The 24,506-nt window shown below is 39.6% G+C and overlaps 2 protein-coding genes across 4 annotated transcripts in view; one reads left to right on the top strand and one right to left on the bottom strand.

The window, feature by feature from the left end:
* The window catches only part of APC (APC regulator of WNT signaling pathway), a 95,707-nt gene extending 76,246 nt beyond the window's left edge, over nucleotides 1-19,461 (bottom strand). Inside the window, exons 1-2 of one of the 3 annotated variants that reach the window (XM_032096148.1) lie at nucleotides 3,668-3,746; nucleotides 2,544-2,635 (exon numbers count right to left, since the gene is read on the bottom strand). The gene's annotated coding sequence lies outside the window, so the exon portion shown is untranslated. Of the gene's footprint in view, nucleotides 1-2,543; nucleotides 2,636-3,667; nucleotides 3,747-19,365 lie in introns of those variants that run through there. The other 2 variants (XM_032096149.1, XM_032096150.1) reach the window with 2 other exon arrangements.
* Nucleotides 1-24,506, top strand: part of LOC116437867 (T-cell activation Rho GTPase-activating protein-like) — a 633,784-nt gene that overhangs the window by 496,512 nt on the left and 112,766 nt on the right. The gene's annotated exons all lie outside the window — the stretch shown is intronic.

Below are 24,506 nucleotides of genomic sequence, written 5' to 3' on the forward strand. Positions count from 1 at the left end.
CTGAAACACTATGTACTTTAAAGCTAAATTCCACACTTAAAAGTGAAAAACTAAGCTTTGAGAAGTACAGTTAATTTTCTAGAACCCAAACCAGCTGTATTAAAAGATGGAAGGCTACATAATGTATTAATTTACACACACCATTCTGCATTTCCTGCAACTTTGTAACACTAACTGTAGTTTTCACTGTGTGAAAACTGTCTTGCTACTCCTGGTACTGGTTAATCCTTTCTGAGGCTGGGAGTCACAATCTGAGCAAATTCACTGCTCTGCAGCCTGAAGTCCCACATTAATTTGCAGAACAAGCAGAAGCAAAAATTCTTTAATGATTCCTGCCAAGATGACAGCTGAGTGGGAGGGAAAAAGCTTTCCCCTCCTCATTCATAGTAATGCCCATTCTGTTATGATTTCATAAACATGGCTGCTTATGGTCTGTGTCTGTGTCACATGCACTTGTCTCTGCAGCAAAATCCAGTAATAAGTGAAATTCAGTTTAACAAACAGTATGCTTTGACCCTTCCCATATTGCATCTTCCAGTGGTGTTAAACCATTGCTATACAGCCAAACAGGTGAATATCTTCCCTCAAAACTGTTTTCTGTCTGCAGTACAGGATTTTTCTAATAAAACTGATGCCAGTGAAACACTGTTTGAGAGAGAGAAAAAAAAAAAGGTCAGGCTGTCAGGAACAAAGAAAGGAATTGTACATGAAAAAGTCTTCTTTAGACTAAGTTTATTTTTGGCTAGTTATTTTCTATCTGGCAGATGGAACAAGATGGCTTTTTCATTCTTTGAAAGAAACCACTACCAAGACAGGCTTAGCAATACCTGCAAGATATTACATAAACCTACCCTTTAAAATCTATTAGAAGACCCAAATCTCTGCATGAATCCATGTAAGCTATCAAATCCAAAAGACAGAAAATTTTAGTATTGAAAGATACCTGTTCAGTTTCAAACTACTTCTATTATTTTGGACAAGATTGCTGCAGTCTACTCAGCACAGCATTCTCAAACAGTCAGATGGGAATTTGGGTTCAGGAATGGAATTGGCAATATTTTTTATGCAATTTTTGATGCAACCTATGCACCAAGTGTTTCCCATTGCATTTATAAAAATCCATTTTGAGACCAAATATAATAGTCATTAACTGTTATACCCCACTACTAAGTAGTGCTAATTAGAATCTCTGCATAGATTAAGATGTAAATTTTTAAAAACATAAGGTACATTCCCCAAAGTATCTATTTGCTTCATAAAACCATGACTATTATAAGAGGAAATGCAAGAGGTTTTCTGGTTTTAGACAGCTGGCTCATAAATGGGACAGTTCTCTCAACCTTTGCAACCTCACCTACTGCAGCAATACTCTTCTCCCTATGAGCTTTTCACCATTAAATATATTTAAAGTGATTGATATTTCATTATTAGTCATTGGACATGCACAGAACTACCTACCTCAGAGACCCGGCACAGGGAGTGGTTGGATAATGAGCTAAATTCTCTCTCTGGTGCCAGGCACTACGGTTGGCGTTACTTGCAAATGTGAAAAAATAGTGCTGCTGAGATCTTGCCTTCAGAACTTTCTAATGCAAGATTTAGGCATTGAGTTGTATCAGACTGCACTTTTTAGAAAGGTCATACTTCACAGATTTCATTAACAAAATAAACTGAAGACCTTTCACATCTGTTTTACATAGACAAAAATTTCATCTCAACATGGGACTTGACGACCTATTTTAGCAGCTGCTGTAACCAAAGGTTGTCTTGTGCCTTTCAACTTTACATGGGAAAAAAACCCAATGAAACTAAACATGCTCTTTGTTTCTTATTTTCTTTAGTACTGTCAAGGTACATTCACATCTCTCACTACCACACAAAGACCAGGTTTCCTCTGAGGCCTGTCCTTACCATGTGACCAGGACCAGTGAAAGTTTGTATATACACACTTGAGAAAACTCCTAACTTGCTCCCATTGGCATCATATCACTGTTTTGGCCATTAAGAGCTATAGCCCTACTTTCTCCATCAAAAGTCTCTCAGAAATATTGCATATTATTTCCCCAACTATGGGAACTTCCAACTATGAGCACTACAAAGGTCATCAGAAAAAGGTTTCCTGAGGATCAAGAACCTAAAGGACTGCCTTTCTCATGCAAATGAAGAAACAATGAAGAACTCTGCCACTGTTCACAATGCATCATCCAGAACACAGGCAGTAGTCCTACAAAAACAGACAGGAATTTTCTGTACTTAGAACAGATTTTTACTAATGTACTAAATTCCACTTTTTTTTTTCTTTCCAGAAAGTTGTGCTACCAGTTCCTGAACTTGAGAAGATTTTTCCACAAGAAATGACAAGGTCTGTCTTTCACAGGGGTCAATTAACTACCCCACAGACATGTAACATAAGCTAAATGAGAAAAGCAGAGAAATGCATGCTGTTTAGTTATTTCATAACTAAGTCAGAGGCACAGAAATACATCATTTGCTCTTTAAATCCTTTACTATTTAATGCTCTCTACTGTTTGCCAGTTCCTTACTTTTGTCCAGAAGCAGTCTGCTCTCTGGGGCATCTCCCACTCATACCTTCTTCCCTCTCACTAAATTTTTCCATCTGCACGAACCTTTCTTGCTTGAAATTTAAAAAAAAAAAAAAAAAAAAAAAATCAAGAAAAAATACTGCTTCCTTCCTCACATCTGTTAGCTCTAGTGTGGAGCCATGGCCCAATCTGCAATATTAGTCACATTCTCTAAAAGCAGTAAAAGCAATAATGAAGGTAGTTTGTTTAGAAAACTGTTATCCAATAAATTTCACCATCCATTCTTCTATCTCAACTATATAATAAGCACCACCTGACACAACTTTGTGTCACACTACCTACGATTTCCTCATCCTCTAATTAAGAACATCACACTATCCTGGCATTATATCACTTCATTTCCTCTGCTATAGCTCTTTCAGGCTTCTTAGGTAGTTTACTGTATCTGCATATTGTAATTTTCACTTCTTGCATCATGGATGGTGCTTATTCAATCCGCTAAAGGGCTCGACCTTTAAAGAAATTTGGAAGCAGATTTTAGAGATGTGAGCTAGGAATCTTGTCATTTTTCTGTAAGGTACAGAAAGTGAGTTCACAGTGATCAGATAAAGAGTTGACTTTCAAGTGTAGTTTACCCCACTGACGGCTGTGTTGGTATGTGCCAACCTGCTCACTCCAAACCTCCAGCCAAATAAAGGCTTATCCACACTTTTGAAAATGTAATTGCACCTTTTAGCCCATTTGGAATTCTGTTTCAGTAGTCTGTTAACAGTATTGAAGGCTGAACGTCTCCAATATAAAAGCCCTTGGTTAGTATACCTCAGGGATTCTCTGGTGATTTTTTTTCAGAAGAGAAGTTATTCCTAGAGGACTTTTTTCATTAATACGTACTTTTTCTCTTTTCCCCGTTTGGGCCATAGACTAGAAAAATATGTTTAAAGAAAGATAAAAAATGGTATATTTTCCCATGTTTCTTGGGAAGTGTCAGATTCTGGATCTGTCTGATGGCAGATCTGCACTGAGTACACACTTGGAACACCTGCAGCGGCCTGAGTTACAAGATAAAGCCCTATTTTGCTGCTTCTTCATACTCAGCATCACCCATAAGAAATCACAGTACTCACATGACACATGGATGACTGCACGTGCAAGTGGATGGTCAGATTCAGTTTCTTGTTACACTGTGGTTGACAGAGGTCCCTGCTAAAAGAGATGGATGCTACATGGTTATATAAGCTTTATAGTGCCCAGGAGCACATCCAGAATTCTACACCACTCTGACAAATGGAAGCTCTATCTTTGGGATATTTACCTTTTTCTGCACAATCCTCCTTTCAGTCCTCCCTTTGTTTGGTTTGAACCAGATGTTCTTAATGCAAGAGCTGATTTCTTGTAAGCATTCTGACATTTTAGTAGTAATAAATCAGTTAGCTGAAGGTCATCTGTTTAGCTAAAGGTCATCGACATGTTTTTTGCCAATGGTATTGAAAAGGAGAGAAAGTTAATTTTTGTGGAATCCTGTAAGCAATGACCTTTTCCAGAAAACGTAGGTTAACCATGACCATTCTCCAAGTCTGCTAAGACTTAAAAAGTTCCAGCTAGAGACAAGTTTCTTAAAACACACTGCATTAAGAAAGGCTGTGACAAGGTCTAGAAAGACAAGGATCTTGCTAAGTCATGGCTGTGAGTTCTCTCACCATAATTACAATTTTTTGAACACTTAAAATTTAGGCTCAAGCCATAGAGGCTCTTAGCTACAACAGGACAACTGCATCAAATCAATCTAGAAAAACTATAATTTACAAGATAAAGTGTTGGCAAGGAATCTGAGGACACATATATCATCCTCAAAAATATAAAAAATTCCACATTTCAGTACATAAAAGTAATTGCTAAGGAGTTTGAAGAAAGACCACAAATAAAAATGGCTTGTCAAGGAAGATTTATGCTGTGTGGTTTAAGGAGTACAACTTAGTCGGTTTAGCAAAAGGTAGGCTGTTTTTTATCACTGTATACTGAAATTATTTTTAAGTGTCACACGTTTAAAGAGATCCGTCAGCACAGATTGGACAAACTGGAAATGAATTTCCTAACATTGCTGCGGTTAATCAAATTACAGAAGTTCAGTAGGAATTGAGCCCACAAGTTGAGACAAGGTATTTCAAAAATTACCAACTTTTGCCGTTCTACAGCCTCTAATGTAAGGGTCACGCTGAATAGTGCTGGGGTCCAGGACTGAACTACATGAAAGCTTACAATTCAGTTAATGCTGCAAGAATTTAATTCCTTGCAGTGTGCATACTGGTTTTGCAACAATTATAATCAAGTCTCACACCATCAAGACTGAGCTGATTGCTTGGCAAGGTTAAGAAGAAAATCCTCCAGCTCATTTCTCAGGACCAGTATAGAACTTCACCATTAACTGATTAATTGATTTCTGTGTATGCAGAAATGAGCTGATGTGGGAGGCAGCACTCCTGCAGAAGGAAGAAAATTAACTATATCTCAGCTGAAAACCAAGATGAGGACAAGAATGGACTTGTGCTCTCAGGTAGCACAACCCTCCAAGACACCTGGCCAACACACAGTTTTTCAGCTCACTGCCATATTAATCACTATGAATAATGAGTCATGTTGTATTTTTCAGTTAGCTTTTGTTTTGGAAGCGTTCTTACTATCTTCAGCTTATTTATTCACCATAAAAATATGTCATTGGATGATTTGGGTCTCAGTCCCCTAGGGAATTGCTGTTACACAAGGTTCTAGGTGATAGTGGCATATTGATTTTTTTCCCTCCTCTTCTGGCACACAGTTTAGTCAGTTTATTGGAAGTTAAAAGTATACAGCCTCAATTCAAAATATATGTTGCTGATGTGAGTGCTAGGAGTTACATTTTTCTTCTGTGGTTTTGAATGAATAACATCTTTAAATCTTAATTTCAGTAACACTAGTGAGGTGGAAAAACCTTTTTTTCTTTCATTGGAGAGGGTATTGTTTTTATAAAAGCCTCAGAAATCTATTATATGATATATTCGCCTAATAAAGAAGGTCCAGCTTACTGAATAGCCAACAGGTGATAAAAATTCAAGCATAAGCTTCTCTGCCCAGTATTCAAGCAGCATGAATACTTTTTTTAATTGATCTACCTGCAGAGTAGAAGAGGAATACAAATTTGAAATATCCATTATATTTCTAGACAAGTTGCTTCCAGCGCCAAGGTCTACAAATTTAGCAACAGTGCCCTATGATCCATATTTTTAGGAGTCACACAAAATTGGCCTTTCTTTGGGCCATTCATCATCTTGGAAATCACCATGCATCTTCAAAGTAACAAAACCAGCATCTGAGACAGCTACTACTGAAAATTTACCACTACCCAAGTCACTTCAGTAAAGTACTGGGAAAAAGCAGCTGAAGAAAAGGACTGATATCCAAGCCCAGAACAAATAAAGCATCAATGGAGTAATAGAGCAGAAAAAACCACATTTAAGTCTGTCAAAAACTGAGAAGGCAGGAATTCCTTGATCTAGGTAGAATACATATTTCAGTGCCAGCTTCTCCTCCCAGCTTTAATCCAAGGTCACCAGCTTCTCAACCAAAATACCTGAATTGCATGCACTAAATGTGAACTAAATGAAGCATGATAGACTTGCATGACTGAAGTATATAATGTTGCAGCTCTATAGAAACACTCAGGTTAAGATGTAACAATAAAAAAGCTAGGATGACTGGTGTACTTTGCATCTTAGATTCCAATCCATACAGACACGGGAAGGGAAAATTCTAATTAATCACAGCAATACTTATAAAAGCTCTCCATCACTAAGCGTACTAGAAGAATATTTCTTCTCCTAACATGTAACCCTAATACTTCAGCCTTAAAAGAAAAGATTGTATTTTCAAAAGCTTCCAGTGCAAGTCAGATAGAACACTAGCCCTTAGTCATATTTAACACAAATATTCCTTCTCAGCATGGATTTGCATTTCATTTATCCATTACTCTTTTATAAATGTATATATTTCTAATCAAGTACTGAATCCCTTGCTAGAAGTAATTTTTAATGTTTTAATGTTAAAACTCAAACTATTCAAGTTTAAAGTTTGCCTGGCAAACCCAAGTAAACGGAGCAATCCCAAGTGAACTCTGGCAAACAAACACAATACATTCCTTCTACATGAACAAAAATTCCAAATAGAGTAGTCTTGCAGGGAAGCTTAATGCCTGAAAATTAAGGTAAGCTGAGAGCTCAAGAATTTTAAGTATTTCCCACAACATTGAAGGAGTTAATTTTGCAAGCTAATTACCCCAGGTGGCAAAAGAAAGGCAGAAATGTTCACAGTAGGTAATACTTGTTCTAACAAGGAAGAAACAATAGGAGAGATCCCATGCCATTGACAAAGTCCCTTCTGTCACTTGAACAGAAAACCAAAGTCCTTCTCCAGAAGCACACTAGGCAGTAATTGAAATTTTCTTATTCAAGACTATGAATGAGCTGTTCTCCAGTCTCACTTCTTTATTTTTTTTGCTTTACTTGATGTTTTTTTGCTCCATCTTGTGACCAGACACTTGGGAATTTCGTGCAACACTCACGTTGTGGCACTTACTCATCATGTTATCACACGCATGTGACTAAAGTCGTCCGGATGAGTGACTTGACCAGAAGTGCCCCTGTGTGCCCAGATGTGCACCCACCATGCAGAAGGGTGGCACAGTGTGACAGGACACGGCCACTCCACCATGTCCAAGCACTTCCAGGAAAGTCTGGAGTCACAGCATGACTTCACTAAGTGATCTACAAGAGCAGGGGTATTCTAATCTACACCTGGCTGATACTTTTCCTGCTTTTCTCGTATTTACTATTTTTTTCCCTTCCTTTCCCAAAGAGCAAATGCTGGCAAGTGCTGGTAGTGAGGCTCATGACAGCCTTATTGCCCAGTCCAAGTGCCTGGTAGTGTTCTGCACTGCAGGCCATGAGCAGCAGAATTGCTTTAGCACAAAAGTCATGTCTTTTAAAGGATTTGAGGTTTCCACAACATAAAGCAATTCTGAAGCTTATGGAACTTCTAGAGAAGAGAAGCCAATATAATTATATTTAGAACTTAGAAAATGCAGAACAGAGACAAGAATGATGAAAAGCACTACCCATCCATGTTCAGAAATGGTACAGTAAACTTAAAGGAACACAGACTGAATAAAATAGACAATTCCTCTTCAAACAGTGAACCAGGTGGCAAACTGCCCACACAAACTTGGCATTTTAAAGAACTCCATCTCTTGTATGTCACTAGTCAGAAAATTTTAAAACAGTAGACACTGGCTAAGGAAGTAACAGATAAGTACCTTCCAAAGCTCCCTATATTCAGAGCAGTTGACTTTTAAGACAAGAGTTAATATACTGGCAGAGAGCAAAAGTAAAACAGCCAGCACCTGCACCTTGAAGGTAGACACATCTTTCCAGCATTTTCCTGAACAAGTTAAAACATTCTAAATCACCTGAGACTTCAAAATGAAAAAACAGTGAATTACAACCAGGCTTTGTCATTACAACTAGTTTCAACAGCAAATCTTCCTTGCTGCACGCATACCAGACTGTCACAGGGACTCTTCAGTAGCTTGACATCATTCTGGGCACTATTTCACTTGTGAAAAAAAAAGACCTGGACATCTTGCTCACAAGTAAAATTGAGAGAGTGATTTGGAACAGTATAAAGACAGTCATGTACAGACAACTACTCTTTCATGGAAACAAAGCAATACACAAATCCACTGGTTTTAGAGGAAGACAAGCTCTCTTTCTCCATTCAATTAATTCTTTTCAGCTTCCAGCACTTGAAACATTTTTTTGGGAAAAGCTTTATGAATCAAGTCTAGTTCTCAAGGTCTTAATGACATTTAGACATTTAATTAGCAAGCCATCACTTGGACTGGCGTCTAAACCTTTTGTCAGGGACCTAATACCATGCCAATTCAAACATCCCATTAGTCTTATATTAACTAAAAAGAAGCCCCATAATATTCTGGCTACTTGCTTGAACTGGCATGGATTAACACAACAGTGGAATGAATCCAACCAAATGCAAGGATATAGATTTACAGTGTATACTTGTTAAATTAACAAAGATATTCTAGGACAAAAATATAATAACCATATATGTGTATGAAATAGTACTCAGGCATGCTTTGTGCTTCCTGGTACCCTGCATGACATGTCAGAGACATTCAAGTGAAAAAAAAGGGGAAAAAAGCAAAAAGATTGACCTAATTAAAACTATTCCATTGATTCCAAGCTATGCCCTGCTCTTAAAACTTTCTAGAACTCATTCTGAACAATATTTAGACACTTATACATGTGAATTAAGTATTATTATTCTATGTTGTCATTTCTCCCCCAAGACATGTTCAGTACACCAGATTTTTAAAAAGTCATTAACATATATAATGATACATATGAATAAATATGCTATATTTGGAACCAAAGAAAAGTTACAATAGCAACTGCCGTTTTTCATCTCATATTTCTAATTTAGACCTGTAGTTTTCACTGAAATAACAAAACACAATATAGAAAAATGCTAGAGCAAATGCTAGAAATCATTTGCATGCATTCCTTGCTTTTGTGGAAACAGAGTCACTACTTCACTAGACTGGACTAAAATTAGAGTCCTATACAATGAAATGCTTGTAGTTGAACAATTTGAATACCATGGAACAAAATCTTAATAGAGTAATTCCCCTGAAATACAGGGGAGAAGGAAGACTGGTACCAAGAACAATTAAAGAAACATGTATGTAAGGAAATTGAGAAGTATTCAGTTGTCTTTAATCCTGGTATTTATAAAGTCTGTAAACAAATATTTTAGTCTGTAACTAAATACGGTAATAACTGTCTTATTAAAAAAAAAATCAATTTAGCTCTATGTTAAAAAAGCGACTGTGAGGAAGGATACTTGGTCATATATTGGATTCTGCTAACCTTGGAATCTCATGTACCTCAGCACTGCCTGCTGACACCATCTTCTCAGCAATGACACGTGACAATTGTAGCATCAGGGTTACTGGCACTGAAGCTTTTAGTCTACATGTGCTGACAAATAGGCTTTTAATGCCAGAAGCAAGTAGATTGTAACATAATTTCAGCTTTTTTTTAAAATTAGTCTAGATCCTAACTTATAGCAGGTGCTATACAGCAATGATTTTTGTTGTACAGCACCTGCCAACAGCCATCAATTTTACCCAAACTTCATTCCACATCCAAGTCTTTTGTGACTAATACAGAATAATCAAGGAGACTTTACTTGAGCCCTTGGACTGCAAATTCTGTGGGAAACAGATTAGAAGGAGCAGAGATCTTAAATGTAGATCCTTCTGAGCAGAAAATACAGACATTGCAAACAATCTCAGTGAGAGGAGGCAGGCATTTAACTCCAGAAATCCCATTATTCAAGGTGTATACAGCTTTTTCTTTGAAGAATGTCTAACTGAAATACCTGCATCTCTCCCCCCACAACACAGCTGAATTTTAAAAGACACAACCAAAAAACCCAAAACCCACCAAAAAAAGAAAGTATTGAGGAGTTCAAGATGACTTTGGTCTTGCATCCCTTCTACTATAGTAGAAGAAGCATAGCTACTTAGCCCTTTACAACCTATGCTTTGCACATCATAAATGGGAATTTTTCACTCAAAGAATTCCTAAACTTGAGGGTAAGAGACACTCTTTCCTTCAGGCAAGCATTAGGGGCACTGGAAGGGCATTGGTGCAGGCCTGAAAGTACAAACTTTTCTTTTGGAATGAAAGCTGATTTCCCTTTGTCATGAAAATTAAGTGTCTACTTATGTACTTGAAGCTTTTACTGAACAGCAAAACGGTTGATGGCTGGCATTTTCACTGAAATAAGCAAGTTGCTACAGAATACTAAAATTTCAAACCAGGAACTACATCAGCTACGGGAAAAGTATTTTTTACTAAATAGGCAAGAGTAGTGCAAAGGTCACCCACTTGGACCCTTAAAAGACAATAAATACATGGCCTTCTGACAATGTTTCAATGCATTGGGCACTAGAACTCACCATTTAATTACATGAAAAAGCTAAGAAATGAAGGCATGCCAAATTTCTGGTCCTACAAACAAGCTTAAGTTTTTTCAATAGTTAAGACCAACATGACCAACCATCAAGATCAATATGATACCAAAAGACTTTGCGACACAAAAAATAATTTGAAATGTACTTTCAAAACACATCAAATATTAGCACAGTGTTTTGGAAACAAGTAACCATGGAAAAGACATATGAAATCTGAGCAGCACTAACCAAGATGGACAGTAGCAGTATGACACTAAGATGTCAGCAACTTGAGACAAAGTGGAAGTTCTTTGCAGGACTTGCATCTGAATTTAGAACTACAAAGACAGCACAACTATGACCTGTGTACAAGAGGAGCAGCTGAGGAACTCAGGATTTTTATTCAGACATTGTACTTACAATATACAACTTAATAAAATTAAGAGCTTGTTTGATCAAATTACTTCACTCCATTTCCAAAAGAAATGTCTTGTTTCACAGTTTGAAACTTGCTTAGCCTGTTCCAAAGGATGTCAGACTTAAAAAAGCAATGGAGGTAACTGTTGATGACTGAAATGACAGTCAACACTGCTGCGGTCAAAAAATGTTGCACTATCCAACAACCTCTTTACAGATGGTTCAAGCAGGCAAGGAATGGATTGCATTACTAAACTAGATGAAAGAAATTAGGCAACTTTTACTCCACTGTTTATTTAATAAAGAGGCATTTTAAATGTTTCAATTATCAATGAAATGGAATGTTTCAATGTTTCCATTAAAAGTAAAATGAAAATAAAAGCTGTTGCTACATTACACTAGTAGAAGAAACCTTGACCATCTATGAGGATAACAAGTAGCATGACTGCTTCTTGCAGAGCATGAACATATCTGCTCAAATTCTTATACCAAAGCCTCACAAAACACTCTTCCTGTAGCTAGGGAATTACAGAACAGACCTGTTACCATGTCTGTTTCCAAACAAAGTTGTTTTTTTTTTAAAAGAGTCTATGTAGCAATGGGGGGAAATGTTGGAAAATTCTCTTAACCTTAAAACAATAGCATTTGATCCCTATCCATGACTAATACTTAGTTTTGTACCATATAGTGCTTAGTTAATGATATAACTTTCTCAATAACTTTTCTAAATAATTCTTCTAATTAACTTTTCTAATTTATTGTTTTAATTAATCACAATCAGTGTATATTTCTGCTCTGTCATCTGTCAATGTAGCCAGCACTTAGCAAGGTTTGTCACAGCCTGCTATTGTGGGAACACAGTTTGGGAAAATTACTGAAACTTTGTTAAACCAACTCCAATCAACTTTGATATGCTCCAGTGATCTCAGACCTAAGAGCAGGTTAACAAAGCCTGGGAGAGAGATCTATTGCTGAAACTGGACACAAGGAATGCAGAATTTATGGACCACAAGGACATTTTGAAGAAACAAGAAAGTAACAAAGACAATTCAGTAATTGTATTGAAACCCTCTCTATCTAGGATAAAGATAATAAAAGGAGTGAAAATGTGGAGTAATTAGGATGAGAAGCAAGAAATCAATAACCAATAGAAGATGGAATACTAATTAATGAAGATAATTATCCAATTCATAGACAATGAACATTAATTTCTTTGTTTGCCACAATGCATAGTGAAAAGTTCTGACAGTGGGTGTGGATATTGGGTGGAGGTACCCCATGCATTCAGCAAACTGAGTAACATCAACTTCCTAGCCTAACAAACTGGTTGGAGTTTATTTCAGTGTTGTGTCTGAAACAAAAAACATTTCTAAAAAAATTACAAGCTGAAGGAGTGTATTCTCAAAGCTACTAAATTCCAGTGCCCCTAAGTAGGTATCAACATGGTAGATTTCTTTCCTATTCCATCCGACATATGCTCCCAAACATAGCCAAAGAAAAGTTCATTAATGTTAACTACGTAGCAGGACTTTCCAAAACGTATGTTCAGCATATAAATAGTTTGTACTTTAAAAAATAGTAATACTGTCTCTGAAAAAAAATATTATCCTCCTGCATAAAGAGCCTACATACCTGTGAAAAAAGCCATTCTGACAGGCAGTCCTTTTGTAATAGCATATACTACTACTTTTTAAGAGACTGTGTAAGCTTGATCTTCAGGTCTGTGCTGCAAGCAATAACAAAACCTTCCCCTTCTCCTCCTTGCAAACAAAACCACTGAAATACAGGTCCAGTTATAAACTCACCTCAATTTTACCTCTCTCTGCAGCACACACTTTTTTGTAGTTGTGTGTTGTAATTAAGAGAAACCAAGGAGAGGCATGAAAAGCAGCATTACTTTCATCAAACTCTCCTGGCAAATGAATAATTTCTGAGAACAAAGATCAGTTTCAAGCAAGAACTTTCTATGCACACTGAGAAACAGCTACCCATAGCAAGCAGGAAAACCATCTTTACAATGTCTTGTCTAATGAATTGTAGAGCAGAAAAGAATCTACAACTCTATCCCAATGGAGAAGGACACAAATTATTACAAAACTACTTATAAAAAACTATTAATTATAAAACCCAAAAGCAAGAAACACTTGTCACAACAAAAATCTCTGCACACTACATGCCATGTTTCTTTGTTTTTAATAACACACTGGAATTTCCATGAAATTATTCCAACACAAAGCCACATGACATACAACGAGCAGATTTGACAAATTCCTTATAGTAATTCTGATGTAGTAACACTTTGCTCCTATCTCTTTGAAGTTTATTCTGTTTCTCCAAGCATAACACAAGCAGCAACATGGGATACAGATCCATTCCGTCTATATCTGAACAGGGAGGCCAGGGAGCAGATTGCATCTGTGACCAAAGATAGTCACACAACTTTTGCACAGAAAAAAGTCTTGCAAAGACACTGATGGGTAATTTCCACTGAGGTTACAGGAATACATTTAATGTTACAGTACTTTTTATTTTCACCTCTATGTTTGAACCTCATTTCTTATTTATATAACCAGTCTATATTATATTTTTATTCACAGTCTTACTTTTCCATATTCCCAAAACCAGTTACAAAATAATACAAAAACACAAAACCCAAAACCAAACAATTCATCCATTACAAGACAAACCAAAATAAGGAGCAGGAATCCACTTCAGCATATACAGCGACAGCTGTAAGTTCTATCCTGACATGCTTACCCAGGCATTCAAATAATTTTTTTAGAATCAAAGAATCATTTAGATTGGAAAAGACCTTGAAGATCATCAACACCAATAACACTGCCAAGCCACCACTAAATAATGTCCATAAGTGCCACAACTACACATCTTTTAAGTACCTCCAGGAACTTAGAAATTATAATTTTTTTTACCACTTTGTGATATTCCATTACTTCCCTTGGCAGCCTGTTCCAATGCTGGATGACCCTTTTGGTGAAGAAATTTTCCTTGTTATTCAACCTAATCTCACCTCACCCACTGATCCTCTCTGTTCTGATCCCTCTGCAGATCTTTCCTGCTCTCTGGCAGGTCAACACTCCTGCCCAACTTAGTGTTGTCTGCAGACTGACTGAGGGAACACTCCATTAAACAGGACTGGCCCCAACACTGGACCCTGGAACACCACTCTGGTACCCAGCCACCAGCTGGATCTAACCCCTCCACTCATTCAGTGCCACTCCCTGGGTCCAGATGCCCAGACAGTTTTTTCACCCAGTGACACTGGACCTGTCCATGCCACAAGCAGCGAGTTTCTCCAGGAGAATGCTGTGGGAGACAGTGCCAAAGGCTTTACTAGAGTCCAGGCAGATAATATCCACAGCATTTCCCTCATCCACCAAGCAGGTCACATTGTCACAGAAGACCAGGCTGGTCAAACTGGACCTGACTTTCATAAATCCTCACTGGCTAGGCCTGATTCCCCTGATAATCCTGCACGTGCCCCAGGATGGCATTCTGCACAATCTGCTCCCTGGCCTGCCCTGGCACCAAGGTCAGGTTGGCAGACCTGAATCAGAAGTCACCTCACTACCTACACAGAGCCCACAGCCCACAAACTCCAGTACAGTCTGAAACGGAACAAGCCAGTGGGAGCTCGAGGGAAGTGTTTCTCATTGATCAACTTCTCATTGATTTCAACTTACAGTAAGCAAATAAATTTAAATCTTACTCCAAGAAATAGCGAAGTACAATCCAGTATTATATCGAGTTTTATGACTTACTTTACTTGAAGTGAGAGAACAGTGAGACAAAATAGACATATTTGACTAATACAACTAAATTTCTGTTAAAAATGTGTTAAATCAGAATTTATAACATGCTCTATAAGAAAAAATATTGCTTAATTCTAAAGACATTCTTGGCTGAGGTTCTTTAAATAGAAGAGCAGCAGCAATGTGGACTCTCCATAGCAGGGGCTTTGGAAAAGAGAAAAAGCTCATGTGATCCTGAGAAACTTTTTCCATTAATAAAGGGAGAGCCAACTCACACAATTTATGCTTTCATGATTTCTTTGCACCCTTGTCACACAACAATGAGAAGTCCTAGTTTCCTTCCAGTTCCCTCCACATGCCAGTTACTACAAAAAAAGGCCAGTCTACTAACAGCCAAACTCAGCTTTGTGAAACTCAGCACCTTTCAGAATCTATTTAAAGCAGCCAACAATCATACCATTAACAGCACAAATAAGAGCTTTTTATTGATACCTGATTTCCAGAAAAATAAGCAACTTTCACTTCAAGAATTTAACCTATATGTGAAAAGCTAAGTCTTAAGTAATGTTTGACTATGTTACCAGAATTCTATTATAGGGTAAGAATATAAAGTTCATATCTTAGAAAAAAAAAAAAATCCCTGAATTAAGAGCGGCATCATTATACTATTTCACACAGCCTAAATTCTTTTTATTTTGAAAATAAAGTCTACATGAATAGGTCTCTTCTTCCATTACAGATTAATATTCTATCAGTGTGTGGTTAAAATGCACCCCTGAAGAGTAACACTACACTTATGAAAGCTGTATCAAAATGCTATTGATACTTAAACTTCAATGTTTTAATTTAACATTTCCATAGAGAAATCAAACTGCTTGTCGTCTAACACAACTGTATTTACTTATTCAGAAGATATTCTTGTCTACTGAATTTTATGTCTTATCTTCTGAAAATCCATGTGGAAGTAATGGCAAAATGAATTCCCTCTGATCTCAAAAAGCATTAATGTTTTCAAAATTTCTTATTTCCACTAGTGAGGACTAATATTTAATAAAGAACTACTACTTTAAGACACAAATGAACCCAATTAATCTTTGGCAGTCGGTTCAAATTAGCATATACTATCTTAGTGACCATCACCAGCAAGCAATATCAGAGGTACTGTTACAGTAGCACATGGAGATACCAAATCCAAACAAGCTTTCTTGTTCTTCAGCCTTTCTTTCAACCACCTACCTCTCCCCTCTCCTTCACTGACACATCCCGGTTAAATTGAGGTACAATATTGAGCAAATGCTCACTGCCCAGTAGCTTTATCACCCAGCTACAACTGATGTAACTCAATGCTACCTTTCAACTAAAACTGAATGGCAATCATGCAACAACTCACATTCTACAACAGCACACTATTACTGTGATGGTTATAAAATAACCATCACAGTTATTTTTAACACTATTTTAACCAAAGTTATACTTGCAGTCATAATTCAAGTTGGTTAGGACCAAATCCCAAGTGTGAGGTATTGAAATATTTTAAGTTGGGTATGAAGGGTGTCAAAGGTATGATTATGAAGTAAAAGTGGTTTTGCTTCGCCAGTACTGGTAAAAAATGGATGATGAAAACAATATGAGCTTGAACAGCAAACAATTAGAAGATTCGTTTAAAAATCAGTTACAACTATTTCCCAGCTGAGTTCACATACATTCATTCAGTGTGTTTAATACATGCATTTTTAAACTTAGAATGGAAATTTCCAAATATACTTCAGTGATGATAAAATAATCCTGCTACACTTTTTTGTTTGAACGTTCATAATATTGATAGTTCCATTAAAATGCAAAATATTCAAAAGTCTGTATTTTATTAACCAAGCTTATTACGTACATAATTTCAGCCCATTAAATGATTGCTTATTCCATCAATATCCTATAAGCTAGAAAACCACACTGTGAAAACATAGTAATGTGATATAAAATGACCACATATTGCTATCTAATGTCGAAATTGTACTGAGACAACTCACAGAACAATGAGGCACAATAAAAAACCCAAAGGATTTTTACACTGAGTTTCAGGTAAGTGTGAGAGAAGATCACAGAATTAACAGATTTCTACTGTACAACGCTACGAAACAATTTCTAAGAAGTTGTAGAAGTAGAAACAAGATGCACGCTATCCTAAATCAGTGCTGTGCTTTCACTTCCCACTCACAGGATGTGTAAAGGTAGAAGGGACACAGTTGCTCATCTGGTCCCACCTCTACTCAAGCAGGGTCATCTCAGAGAACATCGCTCAGGATTGTGTCTAGGTTCTGGAATATCTCCAGTGGGGGAGACTCCATAGCCTCTCTGGGAAATCTCTCCCAGTGTGTGAACATCTGCACAGTAAAGAAGATCTTCCTCATATTCTGGTGGAACCTCCTGTGAATCACCTTCTGCCCATTGCTCTTTTCCTATTAGTCAGCACCACGGAGAAGAGTCTGGCTCCATTCTCTTGACAACCTCCCTTCAAATACTTGCAGACACTGATAAAATTCTGAGGCTCTTCTTCTCCAGACTAAACAGGCCCTGCTCATTCAGGCTTTCCTCCATGGCATTTTATGCACACATGATACTTCAGAATAGCTTGTTAATATTTCCAGAAGCATACATCCAACACCTGGGTGAATAATTCTGTTTATTGTTACTGAGCTGCTTGAAACACACTAGAAAAGTTAACTATTAAAAACCAATTCAACCTATTCTGCTTATGCAGAAAGAAGGAATTTTCAGAGTTTAGCCAAGATAAAATGAACAAAATAAAAATTTTCTTTTTTTTAATTATGACAGGATTAAGGAAGATTTACAGTTAACTAAGCTTTTTAGTTTTAAATACAGTGACAGAGAGCTATAACTGCCTTACTCTTACTTCCTATCTAAATAGAAAAGATTTTAGAAATAACCTAAAAGTATTTATGAAAAATAAATACATAAATATAAAATATTCCTATTTGTGTATAAAGCATACACAAGGTACTGTAAATACACAACACTGGTGTTTGTTAGGGCCAACAGCTACTAGTTTAGCATTAATACAAATCAGAACAGCATCAGAAACTCACTGGACACAGTGGCACCGCACACTGTTGATGGTATTTGTTGTATGTTCTAAAGAAACTGTATTTGTGATGTCAGTCACGTGGGGAATATTTTGTGCAACAGATGCCTGGGTACCAACACTTGACATACCTGAGCATGGGTTTCATTGCATGGGGAATATGCAAAAACAAGGCAGGCTGTAATACATGTTTTATGCTCAACAGAGTTTCCTATTGTATTTCTTAGCAATAAAAAATAATTCAATACCTATATCACCACATGGATGTCCACAATTTTTTTCTCCTTTATGCAACCAAGTATATGTACACTTTTCACTAAATATTGTATTTTTTTGACCCCTAAGGCATCTGAGGAGAGCAAGTACTTGCAAGGCCTTTGTCAACAGAAAGAACTATGCTATAAATAGTCTTTACTGTAACTAAAGGAAAAAAACATATCAAAGAAGCTGAAGCATAACAATGGTCTCATGATGTTCACTTCAATATTTCTTGCGTGCTTAGGATTGGATGAACACATCTGGCATAAATTTTTTTTCAAAGCCAGCATAAAAATGTAATATTACGGCACCTGGAGAGGAAAAAGTTCAGTTTCTCTGCATTTCAAGTAATGACCTAATCTCACTTAACTCTTGATGTAAACTTAATTTACCAAATTGTTAGTACTCCTGAAGCAAAGTTTTCACACCTGCACTTCTCCACCTGTACATAGAACTATCTCCTCTTGTTCAACCACTATCTGGTAGAAGCACGTACATGAAAACAGATTCTGCAGAACCACATTTTATTTTTTTCAGAAAGTCAGAAGTTTCTGTGACAGCCTTACCAAAAGGCTTGTCTTCACAGCTGTACAGGCCAGCACCATTATATTGTTTATAGCTGGGGGGGACACACGAGGCAGCAGCAAACAAGTCAGATAGTTTAGTACACCTGCATCTTCATTTCCCTGCACTTACTCAATGAAGTCTGATGTTTACATAAATCTGAACTACTTTGCTTTATATCCAGTCAATTCCGAAGCTGTGAACAGCCGCAGAAGCTAAAATTACTGAGGCTGTGGTCACAGACACCTGTACACACCCACCCCTCATCACCACAGGTCAGAGGGCATGTAACAGAAGAAACAAAGCCTCCTAACACAGAGTTTCGAGATAAATGACTCGTTTAATAGTGGAGCTTTTAACTAAGTTTTTGTAGGTCAAGGCCTTCAAATATATTTTCACAGGAGACAGCGGCTCAGCGCTTCCTAAGACACAGCTTTCGTATTCCAGTGGTATTCTAGCTATGGAGTACCTGAATGCTTTCAGACTTATTTTGAAGAGCCAAACCACTAAGTGGCGTCAAATTACGTTGCGCTACCGCAAAATAAATAATAATAAAAAAGGAAAGCAAAGCGGCTGCACGGGCTTTGAGTGACACGCACTGGACCGGGCGGGGGCAGCGCCCCGAGGGCTCATCCCGGTCCCGGCACTCACCTGTCAGCCTTCCTCTGCCCCCGCCAGCGCCGCCGCGGCTCCTCCGACGCCTCCGCCAGGCCGCCGAGCTGCGCCCCGACCCCGGGGCGGTGAGGGGCGGCGGGCAGCCGCGCATACGGGGCAGCCCCGCTCCCTCCTCACCGGCTCCCTGCCCCGGCTCCCCTGCTCCTCATCCCTGCCGCGGAGCTCCGGGGAACCCCCGGCCGCCTCCTCCCCAGCCCCTGCCGCTGTCCCTGCCCGGCAGCCGCCTCCCCTCAGCCACGACGCCGGGACCGCGTCCACCCCCTTCCCTCACTCGCCACCCCCGATCGATGCCCCCGCGGCCGCCATCTTGCCCGGGAGGGGAGAGGGGTGCGCGCAGGCGCGGCCGCGGCGATACCGGGCCCTCAGCGGCAGCCGCGCGCACGCGCGGGGGCGCGCCTCGCCCCGCCCCGTGAGCGCGCACCTGCCGCCGCAGGCCGGGGCCTGGGGGGTTGTCCGGCACCTGGGACCGGTCCTTAGGCGTCGGTCACTGGGGGTCGGTCATCCAGGGTCACTCACCCCTGGAGGGTCAGTCACCCGGAGTTGATCACCCTCACAGGGCCCGTCACCCCGTGGAGAGTCAGTCACTCAGGGTCAGTCACCCGGGGTCTGTCACCTACAGAGCGTCGGTCACCGTCGAAGAGTCGGTCAACCCTGGAGGGCCGGTCAGTCACCCGGTCGCTCGGGGTTAGTGTCCTGAGGCTGCAGCTGCGCTGCCCTGGCAAAGGAGGTGGGCGACGTGGCATGGTCCGAGTGGCGGGCAGTGAGAGCCCGAGGCTGCCGAGGGGTCACAGCAAACACAGGTCCGTGCCGAGAGGTGGGTGCTCTCAGGTGTAGGAGGGCCGAGATGCCAGCGGAAAGCTCAGAGTGCCCACGGGCACTGTGGAAGCTGAAGGAAAACACGGGATGGACCCTTGTGATGTGTTTCTTGAGACCGTCGCCCCGCAGGCAGTCGGGCAGTTTCCCTTTTAAAGATCACAGATTCACGGGATGGGCCAGGTTGGAAGAGACTAGGCTCATCTGGTCCAGCCTCCCTGCTCAAGCCGAGTCACCTGAGTGGCACAGTATTGTGTCCAGCCAGTTCTGGAGTATCTCCAGTGAGGGAGACTCCGTAACCTCTCTGGGCAGCCTTTCACTGGTCACACGTGGATACAATCTTCCCTGTCAACCCCTGTTTGTCCGTGCACTCAGTGAGCTTTTCCACAAGTAGTTCAGCTTCACAACGGACAAGGTCAGCCTCTCCAGTCTCTCCCTCTCAAGCTGGGCTCTGTCATGACCGGGGTTGGCAGTGATGCTTTGGTGGCCACCTCCCAATCATGAGGATGGGTTCTATGCCACAACCAGTAGTTCCACAGTTTGGTAGCTGAGGTCTCTCATCACTTGTACCTCAACATCACCTAGTTTGGATGAGTTTCTTCACTTCCAGGTGAAATATTTGCACAGCCTGTATTTCACTTCCCTATTTAGGCTCATATTTCCTGTAAAGTTACTTCAAGTTGACATAGATCCTGTCCTCCTCAGTGGGAGGCACGTGTGGTGTCATGAATCCCCAGCATCTCCAAATGCAGCCTGGGGCAGACAAGTCTTTGAGCTTCTCTGTGCTAGCTTTGCCATCCCTGACAACTCCCTCCCACCCCCTCCCTCAGTTAAGACTTTTGTTTTTAACCCATCTCATGAATTTTGTATCTACCTTCTTTGTTTTGATGTATGTAAAGACCTTTTTACTACCAGTTTGAGCATCCTTTGCAAGGTATTCTTCAAATTCTTTTCTAATCCTCATTTCCTGCCTTGATGTGATCTAGACAAGTTCTGCCCCCTCATTATCAAAGAAATTGCCTTGGATAGGGATCACACTAGAGCCTGTCAGAAGCAGCTGTCAAACTACAAGTGTTTGTGAGTGTTAAACACATATTTAGGAAAGCTGGTACATACTGATGAATAGATGTGTCTGTGCATTTTAAGGTTTTTTTATTATTTGTTCTGCTTAATTTAGCTATGACATTTTCCTGGGATTCAAATATAATTTTTTAATTGCAATTTCTGTCATTGCCACGTCATGATTATCCGTTTCAAGTGTCATAAAATTGTATCCTACAAACCATGATCACAAATAGCTAAATACAAGCTGATACAAATTTGACCAATATTGTGAAAACTGGCAGAGTTAAATATATGGAAAAAATTCTTTACTATGAGGGTGTTGAGGTACTGGCACAGGTTCCCCAGAGAAGATGTGGCCATCACATCCCTGGAAGTGTTCAAAGCTAGGTCCAGACTGGATGGGACTTTGAGCCACCTGGTCTAATGGGAGGTGTCCCATTATAGGGGATTTGGAACTGGACGATCTTTATAAGGTCCTTTCCAAACCATTCAATGGTTGTGTGATTCAGCTGTTACGAATGGTATCTTTTACAGAGTCATATGATGTATCACACTGATTATGGCTTTTTAAAAGACGATACTTCTCGGTAACATTTTTGTAAATTGAATCACCTTTAGTTTTGCTAGCATAGTGCCTAAAAGTTGAAGGATGAGAATCATAATAATTTTATATTCTAAGGAGTTTGGATTAAATCAAAGAATGTTCAGCTGTGTGACAGTCTAAATAAAGACAATTTGAAATGTATCTGTGGTACACACAATAACCTTTCACTTCATAAAAAGAGAGAAAGCTTCATTTCTTGAATCCAATTTATGAGAATCTGTCTTCAAACAGATTTCCTCCTGACTAACATAGTAGCCCTCTATAGTGGAGTAACTGTATCAGTGGACAAGGAAGACCTATGGATGCCATCTAACTGGGCTTCTGTAAAACTCTTGGTACAGTCCCCCACAACGTTCTTATGTCTAAACTGGAGAGACTGATCTTGATAGATGGACTGTAGGATGGAGAAGGAAGTGCCTGGGTGGCCACATCCCGAGAGTCAAGTGGAAACCAGTAATGAGTGGTGTCTCTCGAGAGACTAATACTATTTAATAGCTTTATCAATGACATAGCAGGAGTGAGTACACTCTCAGCAAGCTGACAGATGGCAGCAACCTGAGTGATGAAGTTGATCTGCTTGAGAGAAGAGATGTCACCTGGGGAGACCTTGACAGGCTTGAGGAATGGTCCCATGTGAACCTTATGAAGTTGAACAAGACCAAGTCCAAGGTCCTGCACCCGGGTTGGGGAAATCACAACTATTAACACAGGCAAGGGAATGAATGGATTGAGAGCAGAGAGAAAGGACTTGGGGGTACTGGTGGATGAAAAATTGGACATGAGCCGGCCATGGGCACTCCCAGCCCAGAAAGCCACGTGTGCATCCAAGGCTGCATCCAAAGCTTTGTGGGCAGCAGGGGAGGGAGAGGATTCTGCCCCTCTGCCCCCTCTGGTGACACCCCACCTGCAGAGCTGCCTCCAGCTCTGAGGTCCCAGCATGCTCCCAGAAAGGACATGGTCCTGTTGGAGTGAGCCCAGAGAAGGGCCAGGGAGCTGCTCACAGGGTTGGAGCACCTACCTCTCTTATGATGAAAGGCTGAGGGACCTTACCCAGAAAAATATAGGAAAGAAAACTACAGCAGTAGTCATTCAAGATTTGCAGTCCCGTGGTTCCTTAAGGTAATAAAGTGAACATATGCCTTTGACTATGAGCTGCACCTTTGTGCTGAAGTGCAGCACGAAGTTGCCTCAGGTAAAAAAAAGAGAATGTATCTGCCCCAGCAGTATGAGCCAGCTCACAGGTATGCTGAGAGCACTTCAAGCAGCTGCTGCAGAGCTTTTGCAGCTATAGCTCCTCCCTGGCCCCTGTGGCTGAACACCTGTAGCTGAACTGCTAGGGAAGAAAGAAACTTTGGCTAATACACCATCTGTCTTCATGAAAAGGGAGAGTAAGGCACCCTCAAGCTAACCTGACTCATAGGGGACAAAGACATACAAGAGAGGTAGAAAAACAATAACTAGTTAGGATTCTCAAGGGACCTGGCTGTAACTGCTATAAACTGTGGCATAAGGAAGCATATGCCATTAGAAATCAGTAGGAATTTGCCCTAGCTATGACCTTTCCTTTCCCTCCCATTGTGCATTCTGCTGCTGAGTACCTATTCCAGAAGTAAACACAGGATTTGCCTGTGTGCTGGATAGGGAATTCACTGAAAAAAGGTGAATGGTATACTGTGGTAGCATAAAAGTTGTGGACTAGAATACGTTTCTCAAAATAGTCTTTGGAACAGTCTGCTTTCTTGTCTTTTCAGCTTGCTGGCTAGTCACTCAACTGATGATGATAACCTCTTGTAGTTTAGTTTTTAAGACAATGTTCAAACGCTGATCAGATTAATATTCCATTGCACTTAAATGTTTGATACATGTACATAACTCAATTTCTGCCCTCAATCAGTAAATATAAGAACATATGCCAGAAAAAGCCCAGAACCTACTGAACAATATAAAGTGACAGCAGCTCTAATTCAGTAATTTGACAGTTGAACAAGATGATCATACTGAAGATTCACTCTGAAAAGTTATAGTTTGTTCCAAGTGGAATTTGCCCACCAAGAAAAGTTCTCTTGCTGTTGGCCCATATCTTCATATGTTTGTCTTAAGATGGATGTTTTCAGAAGTGCTTTCAGGGGGGCACTTCTATGGCTCACTGTGAAAAGCTTTTCTGTAGGACTACATTTTAAATACAGGCATGAAAAATGTCAATGTTGTTAACTGTAATACTAAATAGAATAATATTCTCCACACACTGGAGAATATAATTACTGGAGGAAAGCATTTCTCACAATTGGCAGTTTGCTATGTGGTGGATTTAAACAACATTTTGTAGGAGCCATTTTGGAAACATTTATCTTTCAGGACAAAGGCCAATCTGGAGAACCCTGAGTAAGTAAAAGCATAGAAAGAAAAGTTTAGATAGGAGTTCTACAGATGTTGGCTACTGAGGCACTACCCTTCTCTATTTATGGATTGTCAATCACAAAGAAAATTCGCCCTTAAGAAGAATGACTTCCCTTTTTTGTGTTTGGTTTGAACAATTAATATTTTGATATCAAAAGGTCACTCATTAATGTACTTAATTTTGTGCTACACAACAGTAAGTTGTTTACTGGAGGTAATTTCAATCAAGAGAAAGAAA

Source organism: Corvus moneduloides, chromosome Z, assembly GCF_009650955.1.
Source record: "Corvus moneduloides isolate bCorMon1 chromosome Z, bCorMon1.pri, whole genome shotgun sequence".
Lineage (NCBI taxonomy): Eukaryota > Metazoa > Chordata > Aves > Passeriformes > Corvidae > Corvus > Corvus moneduloides.